General features: G+C 46.1%; 1 protein-coding gene across 1 annotated transcript in view; it reads right to left on the minus strand.

Moving 5' to 3' along the window:
- Positions 1 to 27,532, minus strand: part of NELL1 (neural EGFL like 1) — a 3,816,074-nt gene that overhangs the window by 1,408,393 nt on the left and 2,380,149 nt on the right. The window lies entirely within an intron of this gene.

Here is a 27,532-nt window from a genome sequence, read left to right on the forward strand (position 1 = left end):
TTGATTCTCTCCCTCACCAACGACCCCGCCACCGCCAAAGCCAGCCTCCAGGAAGGAATGAAAGACGTCGCAGAATGGATGAAGATCAGCCGCCTGAAACTGAATTCAGACAAAATGGAAGTCCTCATCCTCAGACCATCCCCCTCTCCCTGGGACGACTCCTGGTGGCCCCCAGCCCTGGGCACCGCACCCAAGCCAACGGACCATGCACGGAACCTGGGCTTCAACCTGGACTCCTCCCCCACGATGACCAAGCAAGTCAACGCCGTCTCGTCCTCCTGCTTCAGCGCCCTGCGCATGCTCCGAAAGATCTACCGATGGATCCCCACCGAAACCAGGAAGATGGTCACCCAGGCCCTCGTCACCAGCCATCTGGACTACGGGAACACCCTCTACGCTGGCACCACAGCCAAAATCCAGAAAACACTCCAGCGCATACAGAACGCCTCTGCACGTCTCATCCTGAACATCCCTCGCCACAGCCACATCTCTGCACACCTGAAAGACTTGCACTAGCTCCCTGTCAGCAAGAGGATCACGTTCAGACTCCTCACCCACGCACACAAGGCTTTCCACGACACGGGCCCGATGTACCTCAACAAACGCCTCACATTCTACACACCCACCCGCCAGCTCCGATCCGCCAGCCTCGCTCTCGCCTCCGTCCCACGAATTCACAAATCCACCTTCGGAGGAAGATCCTTCTACTACCTGGCGGCCAAGACATGGAACTCCCTCCCCACTCACCTACGGCTGACCCAGGACCATCTCACCTTCAGGAAACAATTCAAGACCTGGCTGTTCGATCAGTAGCAACTCCACCCCCCCCCAGCACCTTGAGACCCTTGCGGGTGAGTAGGCACTATACACATTTTGTTGATTGTTGTTGATTGATTGATAGTTTGTAGTAGTTATCGACCTATTTCCTTAATAAATGGTGATATCAAAATACTGGCAAGTATCTTAGCCGCAAGGCATTGAAAAAGTTATTCCCTCCCTGATACACCATTCACAAGTTGGTTTTGTCCGGTGATGTTCATCCAGAAATCATCTTAGAACATTACCCCATACCTTATGGACTGCTAGAGATTTTACAGAAGATGCGGTTGCTCTTTCTTTAGACGCTGAGAAAGCGTGTTGACCGTATTAATTGGGTCTATTTATTTGCCACCATGAAACATTTTGGTCTAGGTGAGAAATGTATTTCTATGGTTCACCTATGGCATGATAACCCTACTGCTCAGGTGAATTGTGGAGGTTTTCTGTCTGATCTTTTCTCAATTCATAGAGGTACCGTCAAGGTAGCCCTTTGTCTCCTCTCTTATTTTTATCAGCAATGGTACCTCTGGATTTGCTTATTCATCACTTATCCCAGATTCAGGGCATACCTATTCTGGGAGGTGCATCCAAATTACACTTATATGCTGATGATATCCTTCTCACAATTAAAGATCTTTCTCATTCCTAACCATATTTGCTTGAAATTAATAAGCAGTTTTCAGTGCTTTCTGGTTACAAAGTGAACTGGGATAAAAGTGAAACTCTACCAACTTTCTTCTTGTACCACAAAGACTTCAATAGATGGATATTATTTTTGCTGGAAATCGTCTCAATTAAAATATTTAGGAATTCTGATCATTCGCGGCATAGAAAGAATGGTTTCAGATAACATTTCTCCTCTCATAGCACAAATGGAAATTGATGTTGCTAAATGGTCTCTTTTGAATTTCTCCATGTGGGGAAGAATACAGTCGGTCCGAATGGTTACTCTGCCTTGATTCACTTATGTCCTGGGAATGCTTCCACCTATTGTACCCCTTGCCACACTTTGTCGTATAGACTCCCGTATTCGATCCTTTATCTGGGAAAATATGAAGCCTTGTTTGTTTGCTGCTAAATTAATGGCATGTCGCTCCCATGGTGGTCTAAGTCTACCCTCAATAGAACACCATTCTCTAGCTTTACATCTTTCACAACGGCCTTACTTACTTCCAGGTGCAATTGACTCTCCCCAATGGGTTACAACAGAACGTTTGATAATTGAATGCGATGACGGTCTCAACTTTTTATACAGTATTCGCAAACCCAGAACTACTCCTATACACACTGCTCTCTATGCCACATATCAAACATGGCAACGTACATATCGTCTATTGAGGACTTCCCATTGTTTACATTCTAAAGCTCCAAAATGGAAGAATGAAAGTATTCGAATTAATGGACGGGTACTTTCCTGGCCTGAGGGGAGTTCAAGAGGAATCTTAATTTTAGATCAACTTATAATAGATGGGGAATTGAAATCTTTTGAGCTTCTTGGTGAATAATTTGATCTTCCTATACACCAGGCCTCAAGATACTTACAACTCAACATTGTCTGAATAGATGTCTTGGCCTTCCCCCTTTGTCATTACAAACCTCGCCGATATTGATTTTTTTTTGTACTTGGGGTCAATATAAAGGTGTTATGTCTGATTTATATAAACTCTGATTAACCATTTATACTCGCAGCAGCTTCTGACTACTCTCCGTGATGAATAGCAGGAACATTTGCATATTACTATAGACAAAGATACTAGGTCAGACATATTGGAAGCTCCGGACAAGGACACTCGTGAAGCGCGTATGAAGTTTTGTCTTTTGAAAATGTTACATGACTGACATTGGACTCCCTTAAAGTTGCAACAAGCTGGATTATCACTGCACTCTGGGTGTTGGAGATGCTCTGAAGATAACTGTGACCTTCTACATATAATCTGGTAATATCCCTTTAATAAAAAAACTTTTGATCAAAGATAGGTGCTGCACTGTTGGAAACAATTCCTCTTACACTTCCTCTTACACCTGTCATTATTTTATTGCATGACTTTAGCAGTTTCTTTACTATTTCACGACCTCAGAGTCGACTTTTACACACTGCACTCTCTACTGCTAAAGACTGTGGCAGTCACCTAATCCTCCTCCATAGAGGAATGGATGATTGCTGTGGTACAGACAGCATCATTTCAACATATAATATATAAGATGCAAGGTCAAGAACAAATATTCCAGCAGGTGTGGACCCCCTTCCTCGAGATTCCTGAAACGTTTTATTTTTCCCTTCTCTTATCTTCTTTTTCCCTCTCCTCTTCCATGCCAGGTTGTAAGTGTATAATATTTGTCCCATACTGACTTGTGATTTATGATCTTGTTTTCTATTCTGTGAAATTGCATATCTATAATCTCCAATAAAAAATTATGACACAAAAAAAGAGAAATATGAAAAATACAACCATGACCGTTAATTCCTTTGATGACACAGCGCCCAAATATCTTCAATCCAAGTACCAAACACTTAGGGGCTTATTTATGATCCCTTGCATCACTTTTGCGCCGCCGTTGCGTCACTTTTTGTGATGCAGCAGCAAGGTAAAAAATGAGCCATGGTGCGTCATATTTACAAAGTGACGCATCTAGGTAGATGCGTCACTTTGTAAACCCCTGTGCCACATTATACCTACGCTAGGTATAATGTATGCAGGGTGGGCGTTTTGACGCAAATAAGCCTCATAGAAATGACGCAGTGAAATCTATGAGATTCCACTGCGTCACTTTCAGATTGCAAATGCGTCATTATCTTACACCTGCCTCACAGCAGGCATAAGACTGGCACATTGAAATGGGACTTGCCCATATTAAATGGCCCATTGCTGAAGTTGCGTCACTTTTGTGACACACTCCAGCAATGCATCATTTTTGCGCCCACAGATACGTCAGAAATACTGACGTGTCTGTAACTCCTTGCGACATGATGCGTCATATTGTAAATATGACGCATCCACCATGCTGCATGGATTCCGCAATGAAAAGTGATGCTTCGCTGTTTTCATGCAGCGATGCGCCACTTTTCATAAATGAGGCCCCTGCTCTCTTAGATCACCCAGACATCTCTTCCAGAAAACGACATGCTTCTTCCTCAGTCTAAAGGTGTGAGAAGAGTTTCTCTTTCCAAGCATCCTCCAATGATGGCCCTAATTCTCAAGAACCATACAAGTGTGGTCATGAGCCAGTCTGCCACAGAGGCGATCTGTCCTCAGAGGGCAGTTCCTCAATCTTCAGTGAGCTTTTAAACATTGCTGTGTGGCGGCGTAGCACATCTCCTTCAGCCACTCTACCGGACTCTATTGGACGGACCACAGCTGCGTCCACTTCAGCTTCAGTAGGACCACCACTCACCACCACCCGCAACAGGTTCCCCGCAGAAGCTGGAACAAGATCACCACCGACCAACTCACCACATCCCTGAGCCAGAACCCTCCCGCCAGCTCAACAAACCCCAACCAAGCCGCCAACAACCTCACAAGATGGATCACCAACTGCGCAGACGACCTCGCCCCACTGAAGACCCCCCCTCAGACCCGGCAACAAGAAAGCATCCTGGTTTACCGACGAACTCAAGAGCTCCCAGAAGAACTGCCGGGCCCTCGAGAAAGCCTGGCCTAGAGACCCGACTACTGACTACATGACCACCCTCAAGAACGCCACCCGGAAACACCATCAGCTGATCCACACCACCAAGAAAACCGCAATCAAGGAACGACTAGACAACAACGCCCACAACAGCAAGGAACTCTTCAACATCGTCAAAGAGCTCTCGAACCCCAGCTCCGGAAACAACGACATCACTCCCTCGCAAGACCTCTGCAACTCGCTCGCCTCGTTCTTCCACAGCAAGATTGCAGACACACACAACAGTTTCAGCACACAGCCGACGCACCCTACGACCGTACCAACGCCCCCCACCACCACCATCCGAGCCTCGACCCCGGTCAACACCGAAGACACCATCCGCACGATGAACTCCATCCACTCCGGATCACCAACCGACCCCTTACCTCACCACGTCTTCAACAAGGCCGACTCCGCCATCTCACCCCACCTCCGGGACATCATCAACACCTCCTTCGACACAGCCACCTTCCCAGAGAGCTGGAAGCACGCCGAACTCAGCGCCCTACTAAAGAAATCATCAGCGGACCCCACCGACCTCAAAAACTACCGCCCCATCTCGCTCCTTCCATTTCCTGCCAAAGTCATCGAGAAGACAGTCAACGGATAGCTGGCCGCCTTCCTCGAGACGAATGGATCCCTTGACCACTCGCAGTCCGCTTCCGGGCCAACCACTGCACCGAGACCGCCCTCATCGCAGCCACCGACGACATCCGAGCCCTGCTCAACAACGGGGAAACAGCGGCCCTCATCCTCCTGGACCTCTCCACAGCGTTCGACACGGTCTGCCATCGCACCCTAGTGCAGCGCTTGAACAACGTCGGTATCCAGGAGAAGGCACTGGAGTGGATCATCTCCTTCCTCGCCGGAAGAACCCAGAGAGTTTGCCCCCCCCATTCAGATCCGAGGCCACCGAAGTCATCTGCGGCGTACCACAAGGATCATCACTCAGCCGCACCCTCTTCAACGTCTACATGAATCCCCTCGCAGCCATCGCACGCCAACACAACCTCAACATCATCTCCTACGCTGACGACACCGAGCTGATTCTCTCCCTCACCAACGACCCCACAACTGCCAGAACCAACCTACATGAAGGGATGAAGGACGTAGCCGAGTGGATGAGGAACAGCCGCCTGAAACTGATCTCAGACAAGACAGAAGTCCCCATCCTGGGATCATCACCCTCTGCCTGGGACGACTCCTGGTGAACCCCTGCCCTAGGCAGCGCACCCAAACGAACGGACCGCGCACGCAACCTGGGCTTCATTCTGGACTCCTCCCTCTCGATGACCAGACAAGTCAACGCCGTCTCCTCGTCATGCTTCAACATCCTAAGCATGCTGCGCAAGATCTTCCGGTGGATCCCCACCGAAACCAGGAAGACAGTCACCCAGGCCCTCATCACCAGTCGTCTGGACTACGGCAACTCCCTCTATGCCAGAACCACAGCCAAACTTCAAAAAAGATTCCAGCGCATCCAGAACGCCTCAGCACGACTCATCCTGGACATCCCCCGAAACAGCCACATCGCTGGACACCTGAGAGACCTGCACTAGCTCCCCGTCAGCAAGAGAATCACGTTCAAACTCCTCACCCACGCACACAAAGCTCTCCACAACCAAGGACCCAGATACCTCAACGACCACCTGACCTTCTACACTCCCACCCGCCAGCTATGTTCGACACACCACGCCCTCGCCGCTGTTCCCCGCATCCGAAGAGCCACAACGGGAGGAAGATCCTTCTCCTACCTGGCTGCCAAGACGTGGAACTCCCACCCCATCCACCTCCGCCTGACCCAAGACCACCTCTCCTTCAGGAAGCAACTCAAGACCTGGCTGTTCGAGCAGTAGCAGACCCACCTCCCCCAAGCGCCTTGAGACCCTCCGGGTGAGTAGCGTGCTATACAAATGCTTTGATTGATTGATTGATAGAACTCCACGCGTGCCTTGCTGCACTATAGACTTACTTTAAGAAACCTCACTTTAAACACAGGTAGGGCACTGCCCACTCTTCGTGTGGCCCACCCACAATCCAAAATGAATGCTTTTGCATCACTCCATAATTCGGTGAGGGGCTCTGCATCCATGCATCGCCACCCTGGGAAGCCTCTATGCAGATCTGTTTCAAGAAACAGAGTCAGGCCTGGCTTTTCTACACGCAGTCTCATTCCATAGTGCACAGAGAGCAGCCGTACTGCACAATGTGCTGCAAAAGTAAAGTTAACCTAAAAAGTAAAGTTAGTCACCTAGGCCTGAGATTCGTCGTCAGAAGCTTGGGGTCCACGTGCTTACCCTTTGCTGTCAGCCTCTCTGCTTCCAGATAGCAGGTCAGTAATCAATTTCACCCTAAGAGACATGTAACACTGCTGAGGATGAAACCTAATCAGCCAGTTGCATGGAGATGGATGCAATTTAAAGGAAGTGTTGCATTCATTCTTCGAATGCATAAGCATTATAAGCAATTATTTGAGCCCTCGCAAAACAACTTTTTGCCTTTGGGATCTCCCTGTCTTCCAGTAACAGTAGCGTTTGTGGTGGTCCTCCTAACATAGCACTGCAGCTGTCCCTGCATGCTGTACACACTGCGAGAAGCTGCAGGAAAAATAGCGCAACAACCTGTATGAGTTGTCGGTGTCAAGAGACACTTCAGACGTGAGCAAAAGCATTCGGGCTCAGAAGCCTTTCCTTCATCCGACAAGGCCGGTTGCGCTTTCAAGACGGCACCGATACGAGTGATTGCTGGACACATGGGCACGCCAATCTATGTCAAAGGGAGAACCTTTTAGGCCGAATTCAGCTTTTAATGAACAGCTTTTGAAATGATAGGGTCTATGAACACAAATGACATTTCTCAAACTGAGGACGGCAAAGCGTTCTCAACCTGTAATTGCAGTATTTTTGTTAAAGTGCCTGGCCGTGAAAAGGCCGAGCTATGATGAAAGGAAGGGGCACCTCCTCACTCTAACTGCTAATAGGATTAAATGCTCGTAGAACTGTATGTGTTTGGACGTCACCCCGGTCGCTGTCCCGTAAGGCACCAGGGATAAATAAGGCACAGAGTTATACTTACTGAGGAGATTGTCGGGTAGACATGTTGTTAGTTCGTAAATGTGCAAACATCTCCCGCTCCACAACCCTGGAGTTACGCCTTCTTAAGTCTTTTTGCCGGTGTATTTATATATCAAGAATGTAAACCTCAATTTCCCACTCTCAAAGGGCCCGATGTGCAGCACAATTATAAACTCACACACAGAGAGATGCCTACCTCTGTAGTAGTTCAATGTTTCATGAATGTCATAATAATTGCAACTTGTGTGTGAGTACCTATATGTGAAGGTTTTTAACTTGCGTAACTGTACATGGTGTCCATTTATACATGCGTCCCTTCCTAACTGGTTTCAATCTTTTTCTACAGCGAAATATGTCCCCTTGGAAAACAATAGCAACTTCCACAACCAACCACATTGAGGTTTTCTCTGTACTCTCCATCCATAGAAAAGGGTTAGTCCTATTACAGACAAGAGTAAACCTATGATTGTATCAAGAGAATGGCCCGTAAAAACCTTTCTGACTATCCATAAACGAATGCTTGTGGTTGTTCACCAATTCTGCATGGCAAACCTGCCCTAGATGACTTAGTCCCAGCCCGTGGGAGCGGATTTAGGACATTAGGTATTTATCAAGAACAGGCAATAAAATTATTGCTGCTTTATCAGCAGGAAACTGCCACTAAACCGGCGATAATGGGCTTGATAATATGTACTTGTGAATTCCCATAACTGCCCAGGTTCTGGTGTTCACCTGGGCTGCTATGGGAATTCACAAGGGCATATTATCAAGCCCATTATCGCCGCTTTAGCGGCAGTTTCCTGCTGATAAAGCGGCGATAATTTTAACACCTGGTCTTGATAATATGCCCCCAAGTTCCACACAATTGTAGTCATACCATTCACCTTGCGCTTGTGAATAGAGAAGGTGCTGGACCTCCTATCTCTCCAGGTGGGCGAACCGTGAATCACATGCCATCACAGAAGGGAAGGCCAGTTGGGACAAAATAACAAACAGAGGGGCATATTATTAAGGACCGGTGTTAAAATTATCGCCATTTTATCGGCAGGAAACTGCCGATAAACGGTGATATTATGCTTGATAATACGCACTTGTAAATTCCCATAGAAGCCCTTGGTAACATCAGAACATGGGCCTCTATTGGAATTTAAAAACAGCGTATTATCAAGCCCTTTATCACCGTTTTATCGGCAGTTTCCTGATGATAAAACGGCGATAATTTTCACACCGGTCCTGGATAATATGCCCCAAAGAGAATTGTGCCTTCAATCTCAGCCAGCGTCTTCTTGGAGTTTAAGTATGTCTCTACACAGCCCTGAAGAGTGTTGTCATGATATGCACGTAATCTAGTGCGAGTTGAGCTGTGATGATAATGAATCTATTGCTGCATACACTTACAATAATCAACTATTTCCTGGGAGCTGCCCCACTCCTGGCAGAAGCTATATCGTGTTTTCACATCACACTCAAAGTATGTTTCCACTGTTCTTAGATGTAAAACAAATTATTCTTCACTCCTGTGCTCAGCAACTCATGCACATCTGATGATGAATTGGTGTGAGAAATAGGGTTATTGCCTTGGAAGGGTAGTATCCATTCCAACACAGCAAACACAATATGTTTAAGGTAAACACAGCTCTAAGAATTTCTAGCCAACCTTTGGTACCTGTTGCACAAGCAGTGACACTTTCCCATAGAAATTCTTAAATACGTAAATAATCAAAATCGAATGAGGGGGACCAGACATAATCAATCAATCAGTCAATTTATATAGCGCGCTACTCACCCGCTAGGGTCTCAAGGCGCTGGGGGGAAGGGGTCCGTTACTGCTTGAAAAGCCAGGTCTTGAGTTGCTTACTGAAGGAGAGATGGTTCTGGGTCAGCCATAGGTGGATGGGGAGGGAGTTCCATGTCTTGGCCGCCAGGTAGGAGAAGGATCTTCCTCCGGCGGTGGCTCTGCGAATGCGTGGTACGGTGGCGAGGGCAAGGCTGGTCGATCGCAGCTGGTGGGTGGGCGTGTAGAAAGTGAGGCGGTTGTTGAGGTACTTGGGGCTCAGGTCATGGAGAGCCTTGTGTGCATGGGTGAGGAGTCTGAATGTTATCCTCTTGCTGACGGGAGCCAGTGCAGGTCTCTGAGGTGGGCGGAGATGTGGTTGCGGCGGGGGATGTCCAGGACGAGTCGCGCGGATGCGTTCTGTATGCGCTGGATTTTCTGTAGTTTGGCTGTGGTTCCTGCGTAGAGGGAGTACCCGTAGTCCAGTCGGCTGGTGACGAGTGCCTGTGTGACCGTCTTCCTGGTTTCGGTGGGGATCCATCGAAAGATCTTTCAGAGCATGCGCAGGGTGTTGAAACAGGATGACGAGACGGCGTTGACTTGTTTGGTCATCGAGAGGGAGGAGTCCAGGATGAAGCCCAGGCTTTGTGCGTGGTCCGATGGGTTGGGGGTGGTGCCCAGGGCAGGGGGCCACCAGGAGTCATCCCAGGCAGAGGGGGATGATCCAAGGATGAAGACTTCCGTCTTGTCTGAGTTCAGTTTCATGCGGCTGTTCTTCATCCACTCGGCGACGTCTGTCATTCCTTCGTGTACGCTGGCTCTGGCGGTGGCGGGGTTGTTGGTAAGGGAGAGGATCAGCTGGGTGTTGTCGGCGTAAGAAATTATGTTAAGGTTGTGTTGGCGTGCGATGGCCGCGAGGGGGGCTCATGTAGATGTTGATGAGGGTGGGGCTGAGCGAGGAGCCTTGAGGTACGCCGCAGATGACTTCAGTGGCTGCGGATCGGAACGGGGGGAGGCGGGCTTCCTGGGTTTTTCCGGCGAGGAACGAGATGATCCTTTCCAGTGCCTTCTCTTGGATTCCGGTGTTGCTGAGGCTCTGTATTAGTGTGCGGTGGCAAACTGTGTCGAACGCTGCAGAGAGGTCCTGGAGGATGAGGGCAGCTGTTTCCCCGTATATGATTTGTTAATTTTTTACGTCAAGAAATGCCAGGAAAATGTAGAACGCCAAAGCAAAGTATTTGATTGTAGCTGACTGGGACCTAAGTGCAATTTCAGGCCAACTGCACTCAAGCAGGAACTAAGTAGGTCATATTGGTTCAGTGAGCTGCTTCACAAAGAGATGTTTCAGCAGAGGAAGTAGTGCTCCTACAGTACTACTTTCTATATACCCAGATCTCAGAATCCTCCTGTCCTATCTAATATGCGCATAAACCTCCGCTATAAGTGCAGTGTTCTCCCATAAATGGGTTAGCTTTAGGACATTTAAATCAGGGGTTTGCAGAGGGACATGCAACTAATAAAATACATCTACAAAAGCGTAAGACAACCAGTGCAAATCTACTATAGCGGTAGTACTGCCAAAACAGGTTCTAATCTGCACCAGTCAAGTTTTGGAGTAAGCTAGACACCAAATACAGGCAATCATTGATACTGTTAAACACTCTCATAAAAATCAATGGGGGCAAAGAATAACACATATAAGTGATCAATGAAGTAAAGGGAATATCACAGGCCTCACCACCTATTACGAGCTTGATGCCCTCATCATCACAGAAACATGGGGCCTCATTTATGACGTTATGCCGTAGGGCAGTGCTGCAGGCCTTCCTACTGCACTGCCCTATGGCAAAAGAAAATGGTAGAAATGTGCTCTAGCTATCCAATACATGCAAAAGGAACAATTGATGGAAGGAATGCTTCACCCCCAGTCACAAGCATCTGGGTTTAATCCATCATTCTGTTGCTCATCACACCATTATTATAGCCACACCTCTGGGTGTGCACAGGGAGCTGTGACCTGGGAGCAGAAGGGTTCTGCCATGTTGGACTTAGGTAGAAAGGGGCACAGTGGAATAGTTCACAGCAGAGCACACAAAGTGCGCTGTAAAAGTGGATAGCGTCAACCATGGGAACTTTTTCCCAACTGGTTAGGAAGCAGCCAGGAAGTTCCCCAACTCATATACTGGTACTAAGATTAAATGTGTGAAACCCAGTACTCTCCTCAGATCACTGCTGGACCTGTGAAGATCAGAAATAGGAATGCGTTCCTGTATGAAGACTAGACCTGCTTGCCTTGAACCCAGGACCCCAGATGTGAATTGAAGGGCCAGTTGGCTGACCTCCTGTTTGAGCTATGAGGGAACAAAAAGCCTTTCCTGCACTAAGTTTACCAGTTCCAACAGGATCAGTCCTGGACCCTGCTGCTGATTCCTTTTAGGAGTGAGTCTTGACCCACAAGTTCTGTTCCCAAGCTCTTGAACACTTTGCTGATATCAAAGTGTACTCTTTCTAAAGTTCCATGAAATCTGGGGCTTACAAACTTTTTGCTAGCTATTTGCTATAAGGACTAACTAGATACGGGGCTAACCTGCCAAGCCAATCCAACAAAGGTTGCTTTATGTTCTTCCCTGCAGCAAATGTAATTCAGCTTCACTTCATGAAAGTTTCCTATAGCCCTCTTTGGCTATTGCCTGCAGCTACGCTCCACTACAGGATCCCAAGCTCCAAAAAAGTGACTAAGTCTGAAAGCACAACAAGTATTGGCCGGTGAGGACCTATTCTGGGCAAGTAATTCAAATTTCCCCACTCAGAGCTCTAATGCCAAAAGTCACTGGCTTCACAGAGACTTTATTCTGCAGTTATCTACCAATGCAAAGTTCTCTTCATCCATAGCCTGCTGTCTTGCCCTGCTGAGGATTTTTGATTTCCAATCCAGAGTCCATAGGTAAATCTTTTAACTGGGATGAACCTGGTCCCTGTAACTAGCACACACTACATCGCTGCTGACCTTAACGTTTGACGTTGTGCCATTTTTGTTGCTTCCAGATAACTGTGGTTGGCACTTATTACTTTTTGGTACTATTCTTAACCTTAAAATATTATACAGTCAGATCTCTGTTTCCACTGATTGGAATTTGGTCCTTTTTTGTAATTTTTTTGAATTAAAATATTCTCTATTTTGCTAAATTGGTTTGGAATGTTTCTTGTGTTGAAATTTCACGTTATTACTATTTGAGCGCAGCATAAAAGTTACGTTAATTTAAGCCTGAATGTTTTTGTGCCAAGCTACCACCGGTTAAAGCAAAAGTTTATTTAGTGACTTTGGGCCATATGTATGAAAAACTGAATTTGCTATTCTCAATTTGCGATTCATAGCGAATCGCATTTTGAGAATTGCAAATCGGTATGTAAACAAAAAATCACAAATAAATAGCGATTCGTTAAAAATCTCAGATTTTTTTGTGATTACCCGTTTTGCGATTCCTTAATTGCGTATTCGCAGAATTTGCGAACTCGCAATTAAGGAATTGTAAAACGGGTGATCTGAAACTCAGGTGCAGCTTGATGACATCACAACCAAGAAGTGTGACTACCCATGCTGAACCAGAGTTTCAGAATCAGAGTAAGAGGCTGGAAGGAGGGCTGAGGTACCAGTGCACTGCAACAGAGACTGGAGAAATGGCCACAAAGGAGCAGCAGCAGGGTGAAAGCACAAGAAAGAGAAAACAAACGTTTTCTGAACGGGAGCAGGAGGTGCTCATCCAGGAGATGGTGGTGAGCCATGAGCTGTTATATGGAATAAAATCACTCAGATTGCCAGAGACCGGGAAAAGGAGAATATGGGCGAAGATATCAGAGAAGGTCAATTCCATAGGCGTTACCCACTGCAGCGTCGAGGAATTGCGAAAACGCTGGTACGATATGCGCCAGCATTTGTAGGAAAGCGTTGCTGCCAGTCTGCAGGAGGCAAAACAGACTGGTGGAGGGAAATCCACTACCACCGTTTGCACGCCAGTGGAGGAATTGGACGAAGGTACTTTGCTACCGGAGAGTGTGAGCCACGTGGCTGACCTCGACAGCTCCGACCTACCAGGACCAAGACAAGGTAAGAAGTATGCTATCACACCCCTGATACCGACCTACTCCACCCCCACCCCCAGGAGAGACCCAGGCACACATCACAAATGCCAATCCAGTGCAGGCACCCACCCAACCACAGCAATGTATTATGGGAGATGTAGTCACATTAAACAAACAGTGGATCAGTGAAACCCAGCTAGGCTCAAGCAGTATGTGTGTATGAGTGAAGGCAATATACTGAGAGTCAGGACCCACGTAGTCAACAAAATAGTGTAATTTATTGCATTACCAATGCCAGGCTGGACAGCAAATTAATGTGTGCATTTACGTCCACAGAACCACAAGAAACACAGGGCCAGAGGCCTGGAGGGAAGGATGAGTCCTACAGCACAGCAGTGCCAGGGCTAGTGGAGGAGGAGGAGGAAGAGGAGGGCAGCCCAGTCATCACATCCAAATGCCCCCAGCGCATTGCAGTGGCTCCATTGCCACCGCTGGAGGAAGAAATCTGTGACACAGAGGAAGAAGACAACCAAGTCCAGGGACAGTCTTTGCCACAACCCAGACCACGATCACTTCCAAGCCCCACACCAGCCATTCCATCCAGGTGCAGGGCCGATCCATTCCCAAGTACATCTGCAGCAGGAGAGGAGACAGTGTTCCGCGGCCTCAAAGGAAACATGCTTGAGGTTCAGTGCCTGTAGGGGAGAAGCATACAGGCAATTCAAAGACAGCTTAGGGTGGGCATCAGGAGCATGACGGGTGCCCTGGAGGCACTCTGTGTGGAGATACGGTTGGACCGTGCTGCTAGGCGCCGTGAGAGTCAACGCCCCCACACACGCCTTGAACTTTTCACAATGGCTGTTAACCGTCTGGCTTCAGCCACCTCTATCCAGTCATGGCACAGAATTAGCATGCAGCGTGTGGTTGCATACAGCAGTCAGGACATGGCCAGGGGATTACTCCAGGTCACATGTGCTGTGGATCAGCAGCAGACAGTTGCTACTGGTGGGACAGGAGTCCTCAGTTCACTAGAGGAGGACGGACAATCATGCCACAGCTGCCTCACTCCACCCCCGAATAGGACAGGCGCTGTAGTGAGCATCATGGCAAGGCTGCAGATGCCACTATAGAGGGGAATGTGCACTCGGGGCACAGAGCAATGGGACGTCAGTGCCGCTCTTGAGGTGCCTGGACTTACTAATAGTAATGGGTGGATTAACCCATTGCAAAAAGACAACAGTGAACAATTTATTGTTTTTGCACTGTGCATCCAACATGTGTGTGACAATACTAACCACATTGTGTGCTACACAGGCTGTGTGATATTATGAATCCTGACTTAAAGGATATTACACACAGTTTATCACGAATACATAGCAATATGTGAACATTTCTCACCTAGAAATAGTGCTGTGTTATGTCATCTCACCTCTGTCGCCCGGCTGCCGCTACAATCACACTGGCTGGCCTGCATCCTGGAGCTGGTCCCTCCTCATCTGATGTGTCTGAATCGCTGAGCTCCACTGGTGTACCTTTCCTGGGGGAAAAATCTGCTGCATTGTGGGACTCCTTAAATTGTTTGCACCTGGTTACCACCTACTCATGCTTGGTGTTAATTGCAATTCTCAAAATAGCGAATTTCGTGAATTCGCTATTTGCAACTTTTTTATACATTTCATTGCGACTTCTTATTTTGCGATATCCCGTTTACGAATTTCGCTAACAGTAAAAATGGCAAACTATAGAATCGCTAGGGAATTCTCAGAATTCATGTTCTCCCAATGTAAGAAATTGCTATTTTTGCGATTTTTTATTTTGTGATGCAAATGTGCCTCATACATCGGAAAGTCGCAAACACTGTTTTTTGCGATTTGCAGCTAAAAATTAGTTTGATACATATGCCCCTTTGTGAATCACTTTGATAAGGAGTGTGATTACTTCATGAAGTGGGTTCTCATCCCCTTCAACAAATAATCACATTTCTTACAGCAGAGATTTCCCCACATAGATTTACTCTTATCAATATGCCCTAAGATTTTTACCTTGAGATTTTTGGGAAACTCAAAGTCCTCCAGAGCGGGCCTGGTCCAAAGATGAAGCCATAGAGATGCTTTTGAATTCAGATACATTGTTATGAAGTTCTCACTGGGGCCAATGGATTGGCAACAAAATCTCAGAGGAGAACAAAGAACATTTTCAGATGTCACTTTGCCACTAGGATAGACGTGTCATTTCAACGTTATCCAGTGATTGTCACTTTTTCAGTATTCACCAGTGGGGCAAGGATGGAAGCTGTAGCTGTTCAAAACAAAACAATACAATACAATATATGAGCATTTATAGAGTGAACAGCTGCTCCCGAGGAAGCATCTCGGTGCTAACACCAAGGACTGCCATGTTTGATGGAAAGAGACCAAGCAATAGAACAGGTGGGTCTTTCCTAAAGATCCTTTCCTAAAGATCCTTTCAGTAGGAGCCAGGCGAAGGTTGAGAGGTAGCAGATTTCATAGATTAGCCATTGAAAATGCGAAAAGGGTGAACGACCTTCCACCTCATCTGGGCCTATGGATCATAAGGATCTGCTAGCAACACTGGTGGTTGGACCTGTGGTGTCTGCTCTGAAAGTAGGGCCAGAGTCTGCATCTTAAGTACCAGTATCTCTTTCCCCCAAGGCTCTAAAGGCAAAAATGAGTGCCTTAAATGTGATGCAACCCCTTGGAGTTTCTTCTTCAAGCAGGTACACAGCAAAGTTCCAGTCTTTGTCCTCTCTTTGACAGAAGCAGCAACTGTAGGCCAGCCCATCAGAGCTACATGGCACAAGGGTAGTACTCCACCTTACTTCCTGCAGAGAGTGTGGTAGTGTCTATTTCAGAAAATCTCAATTGATGGCCAGATAAAACCATTTCAAAACACAGATATATGCCAACGTTTTGAAGATCATTTCTTACAATAGAGAGTCACACAGGGGTATGCCAGTTTCCAGGGTATGGAAGCATTACTCTCCCATGTTACTGAGATGTAGTGCACAAGGTATCCCAATAAGATAAAATGATTCCTAATAGGAGAGCAGAGATATAGCTTTAGCACATTTCTTCAACACACACTACAGTAGATTGTAACTAATGAGGACAATCCACTAAAGCACGGGCAGTGGAATAAAAATATGCCTGGAAAGCGATGAAGTAGCATAGATTTTGATGGCATACTCATTGGGATTCTATAAATCCCTGACAATATGTAAATCAAGAACATAAATGTATGTGACATAGCTTTACATATTTTTCTGTGTATTGAGCCCTGGAGGCTGTTGCTTGCAAATGGAAAAGGATAACAAACCACTTTGATCTGACTAATCTACTATTGGGCTAGGAGGGAATAATAAAAAATACCCCAGCTAGTTTCACTCTATAAAAACTGATGAGGAACAGGCTTTGCAGAATTTTTTAACATTTCAACCGTAACTAACACACTTAAGGTTCTCTGAAGGTTGTGATATTGGGTGTGCTGTCCAGAAAAAATAAGCATTGGCAAAGCCAATAGGTATAGCCTTTATGAGAGCTATTGGCTATGGAAATGTTTTTTTTGTCAAGTTTTACACCAGTGTGTCTGGTGTTCAACCTGGCTAAAGTTTAGCGGTGTAGAGTGTCCTAGAGTGGAGTGGGGGTAGTAGAATGTCATGGACTGAATTTGTTGGAGTAGAGTGTTGTAGAGTGGATTGGATTGTGATAGAGTGGGTTAGATTGGGTAGAGTGGGCTGAATTGGAGTGGGTGGACTGGATGGGGTACATTGGATTATACTGAGGTGCAGTGCGTTCAAATGGGATGAGGTGGACTGGATTGGGGTGGATTGGAGTGGGGTGGAGTAGATTGGTTTGGGGTGATGTGCTTTTGATTAGGACGATTGGGGTGGGATTGGAATAGAGTAGGGTGTTTTGAAGAGGGGTGAATTAGAGTGGAGTGAAGTGGAGGAGTGGACTGGACTAGACTAGAGGGGGATGTATTGAAATGAAGTGGAGTGGATTGGAGTGGGGTGGATTGGAGTGGGGTGGAGTGGGCTGGATGGATTGGATTAAGTGGGGTGGACTGAATGGACGTGGGACACATTGGATAGAGGTAGAGTGGGGTGGTTTGGAGTATTGTGGGTGGGATGGATTGAACTGCAGTGAAGTGGGGTGGATTTGAGTGGGGTGGATTAAATTGGGTTGATTGAAATGGGGTGAGGTAGGGTGGATAGGGTGGAGTGGTGTGGATTGGAGTAGGGTGGGGTTATGTTGGGTGGAATGGCTGGAGTGAGATGGGGTGGACTGAGGTGGGTGTAATGGATTGGAATGGGGTTGGGTGGGTGGGGTGAATTGGAGTGGGTTGAATTGGATTGGTGTGGGGTGGGATGGATTGGAGTGGAGTAGGTTGGATTGCATTAGAGTGGATAGAATTGGATTGTATTGACATGGATTGGGCTGAGTGAGGTGGATTTGATGGAGGAAGACTGGATTGCTGTGGATTGGGGTGGGGTGAACTGGATTGGGGTGGGGTGGATTGGGTTGAGGTTGAATGGATTGAAGTGGATTGGATTGGGGTGGTGTGGATTTGAGTAGGGTACATTGGGTTGGAGTGGCGTAGAATGGAGCTGGCTAGATTGGAGTAGATTGGATTGGGGTAGTCTAGATTGGACTGAGTGGGGTAGGTTGGAGTTGGGCAGATTATTTTGGGGTTAGAGTGGTGAATATTATTTTGGATTGGACTGGGTCAGAGTGGGGCAGATGGTTTTGGATTGAAGAGGGGCAGGTTGTTTTGGATTGGAGTGGGGAATATGTGTGTGGGACTGATTTTTTGGATTGAAATGGGGCAGATTGGTGTGGGGCAAAGTGTTTTAGATTAGAGTGGTGTAGATTGGGAAGGAGTGAAGTGTTTTGGATTGGATTGGGTTGAGATAGATTGGAGTGAGGCAGTTTGAATTTGGCATGATTGGGGTGGGGTGGATTGGATTGGAGTGAGGTGAATTGGGCTAGAGTGGGTGGACTAGGATGAGGTAGATTGGATTGAATGGGGTGATCTATAGTAGGGCGCATTATATTGGCATGTATTAGAGTGGCTGTTTGGATTGGGGTAGTTGTTTTTCATTGGAGTGGGCAGATTGTTTTGGATTGGAGTGGGGTAGATTGAACCGGATTGGATTAGAGTGGGGCAGACTGTTTTGGATTAGAGAGGGGTGGATTGGAGTGAGGCAGATTAGAGTGGAGCAGATTGTTTGAGATTGGAGTGGGGAAGATTGGAGTGGGATGGTTTGAAGAAAGACAGAATATTTTGGATTGGACTGGGGCAGATTGGAGAGGGATGGATTGAAAAAAGGCAGATTTTGGGGGATTAGGGTGGGGCAGATTGGTGTGGGCAGATTGTTTTGGCTTGGAGTGGAGTCAATTAGAGTTGGGTAGATTGGGGAAGATTGTTTTAGATTGGAGTGGGGCAGATTCGAGAGGGGTGAGCTGGGAGGACAGGAGAGTGGTGGATTGGAGTGGATTGCATTAGGGTGAGTAATTTCATGTGGGGTGGATAGGATTGGTCTAGGGTGGATGGGATTGGGAAGGAGTGTATTGGATTGAGTGGGGGTGGATTGATGTGGGGGAGGTGGGGATGGAGTGGCATTGATTGGAATAGGGCAGATTGGGGTGTACTCCACAATTATGGGTTTAAAGTATCATTTTAGTATTAACACAGACGAAAGAAGCAATGCTACTTTGGAACCATCTTCTGAGAGCTACGCCCATGAGTAAAGACAAAAGAAAACATGAGGGCAAAGTCAAAAAATAAGACTTGGCAAAATAAAAGAAAGTTAATTATAAAAAATAAATCTTTGCAATTTTGTTTGTCCTGCTAGGCACGTTTTGCCAGTCAGACATCTTCTTTGTCCAGTAACTTATTCACGCCTAGAACAGCAAACAGGCACTGATTATGTTGAACCAATCAGTGCTTGGTCCCTGCTCTAAAGAGAGGAATGGAAATGATGTGAGGTCTGCTTAGATGAATTACGAGACTGTCAAGCAAAGTGCAACACATGCCAACAAATGGTAAGCAACTAGCAGGCTCCAAGCCCATTTTATTTTCAACAGTGGCTCACAAGCAAGACTCATACGCCAGCGCCTGCTCTCGCAGGCACTATCCGAAAAAGTGTCTGTACACTGCACCAAATGAAAACTGATGAGGATGAAGCTTCACAGAACTTTTTTAAAAAACTCAAACAGCTAGCACACTTAACTTTTTCTAAAGGTTGTTTTATGAGTATACCGTCTAGAAAAAAAGTCTCTGTACACTGCAGGTATTTAGAAAAATTAGGAGCAAAGTAGAAGGTCCTAACACATTTACGTGTAAGATGATCAAGCTTGCATGTACTATATACAAAATATGTTTGTACAATTTTTTTATTTTTATTAAAGAATCATAGGCACATGGAATCTTCAATTATTGTCTTACCTGAGGTTACCAATCATGTGTTATTTGCGGTAAGCAACTTGTGAACAGTTTGAATTGCAGTGTATATATTGCTTAGCTTTTTCTAAAGAGTATTTTGAAGCTTAGTTGCATACAAAAGACAAGCAAAAATCCTAATTGTCGCAAGATAGCTATACTTGCAGTGAGCTTCTCGTCTGTGTGCAAAACACCAGAAGCTCATACAAAAAAGAAATGAAACTCTGCACATTCCATGTATAAACTATAGTTCAATCTCTTTTTATCTAAATCATAATGAATTAACATTTTAATTGATATCCTTAATGTGTCTAGTCTTGCTGTTTCACGTTCCCTTTTTTGGTATCCGCTACACCTCAGCCAGACCTATTGTTTCCAATATATTACACATACATAGGCCAGGCTTTTGGTCGGTCCTTGATCCTGACTGGATGTATGATCTTGATTTAATGGCTTTCTGTCCAATTCTTATGTTTTTTTCCCACCCAGGAGAACTTCAGTCTCACAGTGCCTTCAGTCTCACACCCCTGCGTAACCCCGACAGAGAGTACCCCAGAAAGGCCACTTGCTTCACCACCAACCTCCAAGAAGCCAGACGCACCTGCAGACATCTCGAGAAGAACTGGAGAAACAGCAAAACCCTGAAGATTGAACTACCTACAAGAAACGCCGTGACAGAATACCACCAACATATCAGATCCACCAAAAGGACCTACATCCAGAACAAGATCTTCGCCATCTCTAGCAACTCCAAGGAACTCTTCAGCATCATTCAGGAGTTCACCTAACTCCCCTGCGAAACCACGTACATCACCCCCTCTCAGGACCTCTGTAACAAACTTGGCTCCTACTTCCAACTGAAAATCAAGAGCCTCTGCGACAACTTCTACAACCAGACACCTGACTCTGAAACCACTCCTTCCTCCAGCAACGCTAGACAGCCCACCATCTCCTCCTGGACCAGAGTCATCACTGAAGACACTGCATCGACCATGAAAGGCATCCACTCAGGAGCCTCCATGGACCCCTGCCCCTGAACATCTTCCATCAACGCCACCTTCAAAACTGGCATCTTTCCTGATGGCTGGAAATGCGCAGGAGTAAGACCCTTACTAAAGAAGCCCTCAGCAGGTCCCACAGACCTCAAGAATTACCGACCCATCTCCCTCCTCCTCATCCTGGCCAAAGTCACAGAGAAGAGCTTCAATGTCCAACTAACAAAATTCATCAAAGAAAACTCCATGCTCGACCCCTCCCAATCTGGATTCTGCAGCAACCACAGCACTGAAACAGCTCTATTCGCCGTCACAGATGACATCCACACTCTCCTTGACCAAGGACACACCGAAGCCCTCATCCTACTCGACCTTTCTGCAGCCTTCAACACTGTCTCCCACCACATTCTCACCGCCAGAGTCCACGACTCTGGCATACAGGGAACCGCCCTCGACTGGATCTGCTCCTTCCTCACTGGCAGAACCAAAAGAATAAGACAGCCACCCTTACTCTCCCAACCCACAAAAATCAACTGCGGAGTACCCCATGGATCGTCACTCAGCCCCACGCTCTTCAACATCTACAAAGCCCTCCTATCTGCCATTGTCAGAAAGCATGGAGTCAGCATAGTATCCTACGCCAACAACACCCAGCTCATTCACTCCCTCACCAAGCATCCCTTCACCACCAGACTCAACTTCCAGGTAGGAATGTAGGACGTCACATCCTGGATGAGCAGCAGCTGCCTGAAGCTCAACTCGGAGAAGACAGAGGTCCTCGTCCTCAGTCCCTCCCCCTCAGCACCAGACAACACCTTGTGGCCCACTGCCCTTGGCAGCCCCCCTCCCCCATGGACCATGCACAAAACCTCTGCATCGTACTCAACTCCTACGTCTCCATGCCCTGACAGGTCAACACCGTCACCTACGCCTGCTTTAACAACCTCCGCATCCTCCGAAAGACCTTCAAATGTATCCCCCCCGAATCAAGCAAGACAGGAACCCACACACTAATAACCAGCAGACTGTACTACAGAAACACCCTCTACACCGGGATCAACAAGTTTCTGCTCTGCAAACTCCACACCATACAGAAAACCACAGCCATACTCGTCCTCGGTATCCCTAGACACAAATACATCACCCAACACCTGCGCAACCTTCACTGGCTCCCTGTTCAGAAGAGAGTAACTTTCAAGATACTCACCCACGCCTACAAATGCCTCCACAACACCGGACCCCAATATCTCAACAATAGAATCTCCTTCCATGTACCCAGGAGGACCTCCGAACGGCTGACCTCACCCACGCCGACCCCTGCGCATGCGCAGAGCAAGAACAGGTGGCAGCACCTTCTACATCGACATCAAATACACCTCCACCCTGCACAGCTTCAGGAAGACCCTTAAGACCTGCTCCCCTCCTCCCATGTCCCTTGAGATCCTCACGGGTGAGTAGCACACTTAAATAATCCCTGATTGATTGATTGATTGAGTGTTCAGATTGGATGAATGGGGTGCTTCTACTGCATATGTGGGTGGATTATTTTATTTTAAATTCATCAACCTTTGGAATTTCTTTTTTCTTGCTATCTCCACCTGCTTTTCTTACCCACTCACTTCTGTTCCCCCTCTCATGCTCCCCTCAATGCTTCACTTCCCAACATTTTCATCATAATGTTTGTATCATATTTTTCTTCTCCCCGTGCACTCCATTCACTCTTCCCTTATAAAGAAGCATTTTAATTTACTTGCCTCTCTTTTACCTGTTTGTTATACCTTAATTGCATAGATGCATAATATTTCAGCAACACAATATGCTAAAGATCACGTATTTCAGCTGTGTTAATTTAACTAATTTCTATACACCCTTTACCCAAAACACAAGGCGCTCTTTCTGTTTTGGACGTCAGTTTTGTTTAGTACTGGCTTCTCTGCCTATGTTCTAAGAATTGGGAGTGAGGTGACAATAGGTATCAACTATTTGGAAAGACAAACAAAACTCACCTCCTGCAATTACCCAACTAGGTGTGCCTCCCCTACTCTGCTTCTTTGGCCTTCCCACTCCCCTCCACCACTCCCTCACACCTCGTACTCTATATTTGTAGCATTTATGTAAGCCCAGAGATAAGTAAATAGCAACATATTTAGCAGGAAGAAATAAAAAGATATTTCATTGGCAGATGAAAAGGTTATTTCAACTTCGATTCTGTGTGTTGCCAGATTCCTGAAATGTGATATGCATCCAGTTGTATCTAGTTTCTCTACTCTCCCATTAAACTGATTTTGTTTGACTGCTGAGGGCATCATTTTGAGTGCAGGTTTCCCAATATAAGTCTACATGCAGCAATGAAGGTGATAGTACTCATATTTTCAAAGAGTAGGGCAGAAGAATTCACTTTTCAAATTAAATATTCTTAGCTGACTTGATTAAATGAGAAATAAATACACAAAAATGGTGAACATAAACTGGAAGGCCTATAATTAAAGTTTAACAATTCTCAGAAATCACCAAATTTAATAAATGAAATAATCATATCAAAACTTCTTCGGTTTTTGCAATTTACAGAAATAAAGGTGAGGTGGATAAAGAAAGACACGGAAATAAACTGTTTATGCGTAAATTGACATAGAATAAACTCTCTTGTCCTTTTGCAAATAAATGAATTAAAATGGTATTTTGGGAAAATACATGAAAACTTTTCGCACTCAGAGATGTTGCCTTCGACTAGGAATATATCTGTGTGACTGCTCCTCGTATGATCATTATTGTCAATTGAATCATACTCACCTTAATTGGTAAAGTGATTTTACACGAGGAACCGGAAACAAATGCTAGAATACCTGTGTCCAACTCGAGCTCTTTCGGGCAATTACCCAGCCAGGAGTCCACATTATCAAACATCAATGCCCAAGGCAGTATTTTATAGACCATATATACTGTTGCAAAATATTCATGTTTGACTTGCTTATTTTTTGACTCAGTGGCACCAGAAATTCACAAAAATGATTTAGGCATGATATAACCAAAGTCTAACAGTATCCAAATTAGCATTCCTTTCATTACAAAAGTGGGAAAAAAACATAAGAAAATGCTCAAATATAAAATAACCGGGACATACCATAACAGAAAATGATAAAACATAGGGGCAGTTTTACAAGAAAGTGATGCGTCTATAGAGATGTGCCACCCTAAAAAATGCTTGGCCACCATGAATGCGCCGTATTACCAATACGGCGCACCATGGCGGAAGGATTAAAAGATGCGTCAGAAATTCTGACGCATCTGTTGGGAGAGAAGTCATGCATTGCTGGAGTTGTGTCGCAAGCACGACTCAACTCCTGCAATGCATTTTGTGGCCTATTACCACTACATTGCGTCACTCCTTACGCCTGCTTGAAGCACTGCGTCACTTTTACAAGGCTTTCCTGCGTAGGAACGCCCGCTGCATACATTATACCCGACGCAGGTAGAATGTGAGGCGGGGCTTTACCACGTGACGCATCTCCCTAGAGGCGTCACATTCTAAATAGGGAGCATTGTTTGCGCCGCTGTTGCATCACAAAAAGTGACGCAATGGCGTGTGCTCGTGTGCTCACGGCCGCGCCCGTTCGTTAGAACGCTCAGCACAGCAGGGGAATTAGCCCCACGTGTGAGCGTTCTAACGGCCATGACAAGCTAAGCTCGTTATCAGCACACGAGCACCATAGCTGATGACGAGCTGAGCTCGTCATCAGCATGGAAGGGGTTAATAATGCACAGTCGTGGCAATAAACTATTGCTTTTCAGGACAACCTTTCACAAGTTTCTTTTTTTGCCAATTAAACACTGACTGAGTGTATAATTCTTATTATTAAGGCAGTTACCCATGATTAAAATCCAGCGAGCAGTTCAATGTTTTCCATGTTCTCAATATTATGCACACATAAACTCAGTTTCTCGAGACTCTTGTAAATGATAGCTTTACTGGTTGACCCCAGGCCTCGAGCCTTAATGCTTTAAAGTAAGTGAAGGCTTTTCCCAATCTTGGCGCTCGGATGCAGACCTGCCGCTGAATACATAATGCAGTTCACTTAAATTTGACAATTTCCCTCTGATTATCTGATCTCATGTGAAAATCTGCTACGCGCTACTCTGCGCATATTAAAATTGTCATTTGATAAATTAGAGGCTGGTGTCATGCCAGCGCCCAGCCATCACTGGCCACGGGAACTTGCCGCCTGTGTCTGTCAAGATTATTAATAGCGTCTGCAATAATGCTTTCAGCGGGCTCCTGCCGCGTCAGACCTACCCCGACAGATGGTCCCATTTCCCACATGTCCAGGCTTGCAGGTGCAGCTATGTCCCCTGACTGTGTTCGCGCAGACCGCATTCTCATCACACTGGTGCTGGCCGCTGCCACATTCATCATGCTCTACAAGAAAAAGAAATAAAAGAAAGACCCGCTGATCTGAAGTTTGAAGAGGGACGTGGAGCTAAAGAACAAGGACGGCGCAACGGCTGGGCACAGCGGGGTGCGCGCGCAGTGCGCAGAAAAGACCAATCACTGTACCCCTGTCAGGATAGAATGCCAACTCGCAGCATGATAAGCATCCTTGTTTAGACTTTAGAGGAGGGGAATCTATCATGATGGGACTGCAGCCCCTACATAAACTACGAGTATCAAAGCTATTTAATAAACTACTCCGTAAGTGACAAGGTCATTGGATCTTAACTGGCACCAGATTCTACTGCAGAAGTAGAGTGATTAAATACAGGAACACCGAAAATTGCACAATGTTACTGTCAGGAGTATAAAAATAACAGGGCACTTATAACATAGAATGGCTGCAATGGAACAGGTTTTCAGCCTGCAGAACACAAGGGAGTTGTGCAACTCACTGTCTACATAGCAAATCAATAATCTTCATAGGTAGCTTGACTCAAGACGCAGACATTCCATCAGTCAAATAGGAGAGTACACTAGAATATTATAGATAGTGGGGCTAAGGGGTGTGTTAGAAATTGGGTCGCTAGTTGGCAGAGGTTGGCACCTGTTCAACGTAGGGACCATAATCCTAGTCAGGGTAAAATAGATACACAACCTAAATTAACCTTTGCTCATCCTCTGATAACTTGGCAGAGTAGTCGGGCTAAACTATAGAAGCAATGTGTAAAGTTGTTGTGCAACACTTAACTTACAGTAACACAGTGAAAATACTACAAAAAGACCCAACACCAGTTTAGAAAAACCGAGTATATTTATCTGAGTAAAACTGGTCCAAAACGTCAATAAGTAGAACTTGAGTTATGTATGTTTAAAGAAATAACTGCAATATAGTGCTTGAAAGTCATTAGCGCTTAGTATTACTAGAGATTGTGTAAGACTGGGGTAAATCCAAAGTTTCAGGCCAACTGCACTGGAGGGCAGGCAGGCTACAGGACCACTGCAGGGTCCGCTGAAAAAGTACCTTGAATAGAGCACTCAATTCACCGTTCCTGATTCCCACCATCAGGCCCATGCGTCCAAGGCAAGCCTCACAGTCGAGCCACGTATCATCATCATACCCCTTATGATGCAGGTGCGTCGTCAAGCTTTGCAGTCAGGATATCTGATCGGCACTGCGGCATCATCGAGCCTAGCAGTTAGGACCTCAGATCTGCTCTGTATCGTTGTCAAGCCTCACAGTCCTGACCTTGGACAGGCGATGCAACATGATCCCACATCATCTCCCAGGCAAGCAGGGATGTTCTCAGATCGCCACTGCATTGGAGTCGAAGGTCATTGTGATCGTGGAAGAGGTGACGATGCATCAATATTGCAGCAAAACAGCTGCAGGATCCACTTCTGTGGTGCAGGACTGGAGGGGCACCTCAGGCAAGGGGAACTCACAGATGGCAGAGTATAGCAGCTGACGTGGCATTGAAGGAAGTCTTTGATGGCCCACAAACTTCAAGAACAGGGTGCAAGTCTGCAAGTCCTTGTAGAAGCTTGGGTTCAAGGATGTAGGGAGCAAGTCCAGTCCTTCTTACTGTCAGTCAGGAAGCAGCAGACCAACACATCAAAGTAGGTAACAACGTGGCAGTCCCCCCTCCAGCACAGGAATCAGTAGGCAACAGATCAACACAGCAAAGCAGTTAGCAAATGTCAGTCCCTCCTGCAGCACAGCAACTCTTCTTCCAGGCATATTATCATTGGTCCCAGCAAAGTTCAGATATGGAGGTGTCAGAGGTCCAGTACTTATACCCAAATGTCCCTTTAAAGTGGGGGAGGCTTCAAAGAGACATTTGGAGATCACAAGGTCCCCGCCTTTCCTGCCCTGGCTCGGGATTCATTGCAGAGGTTTACAAAATATATATTATCCTTGTTATCTAAAAAATATCATCAATATGAGCATACAACCATATATTTCACAAGTGACATTATATATATTTGACATTGCAATACATAAGTAAGGATAAATTCGTTATATGCTCTCCCTCGGAATTTCATTGCACATCTTACATCTATACTAATATTATAAAGAGAGAGCCAAAACCTTTGAGATGGGTAATCTCAGGAACCACAGCACCAATCACAACACCCAATACAGCGTTGAAGAGGACAGTTGCAGCAGAAGGACATAGGCTATCCAGACGCCCACCATATACATTTAAAAGGTAAAAGAACCGTGCCAGCAAAA

The sequence above is a fragment of the Lissotriton vulgaris genome, chromosome 2_2 (assembly GCF_964263255.1).
Source record: "Lissotriton vulgaris chromosome 2_2, aLisVul1.2, whole genome shotgun sequence".
NCBI lineage: Eukaryota > Metazoa > Chordata > Amphibia > Caudata > Salamandridae > Lissotriton > Lissotriton vulgaris.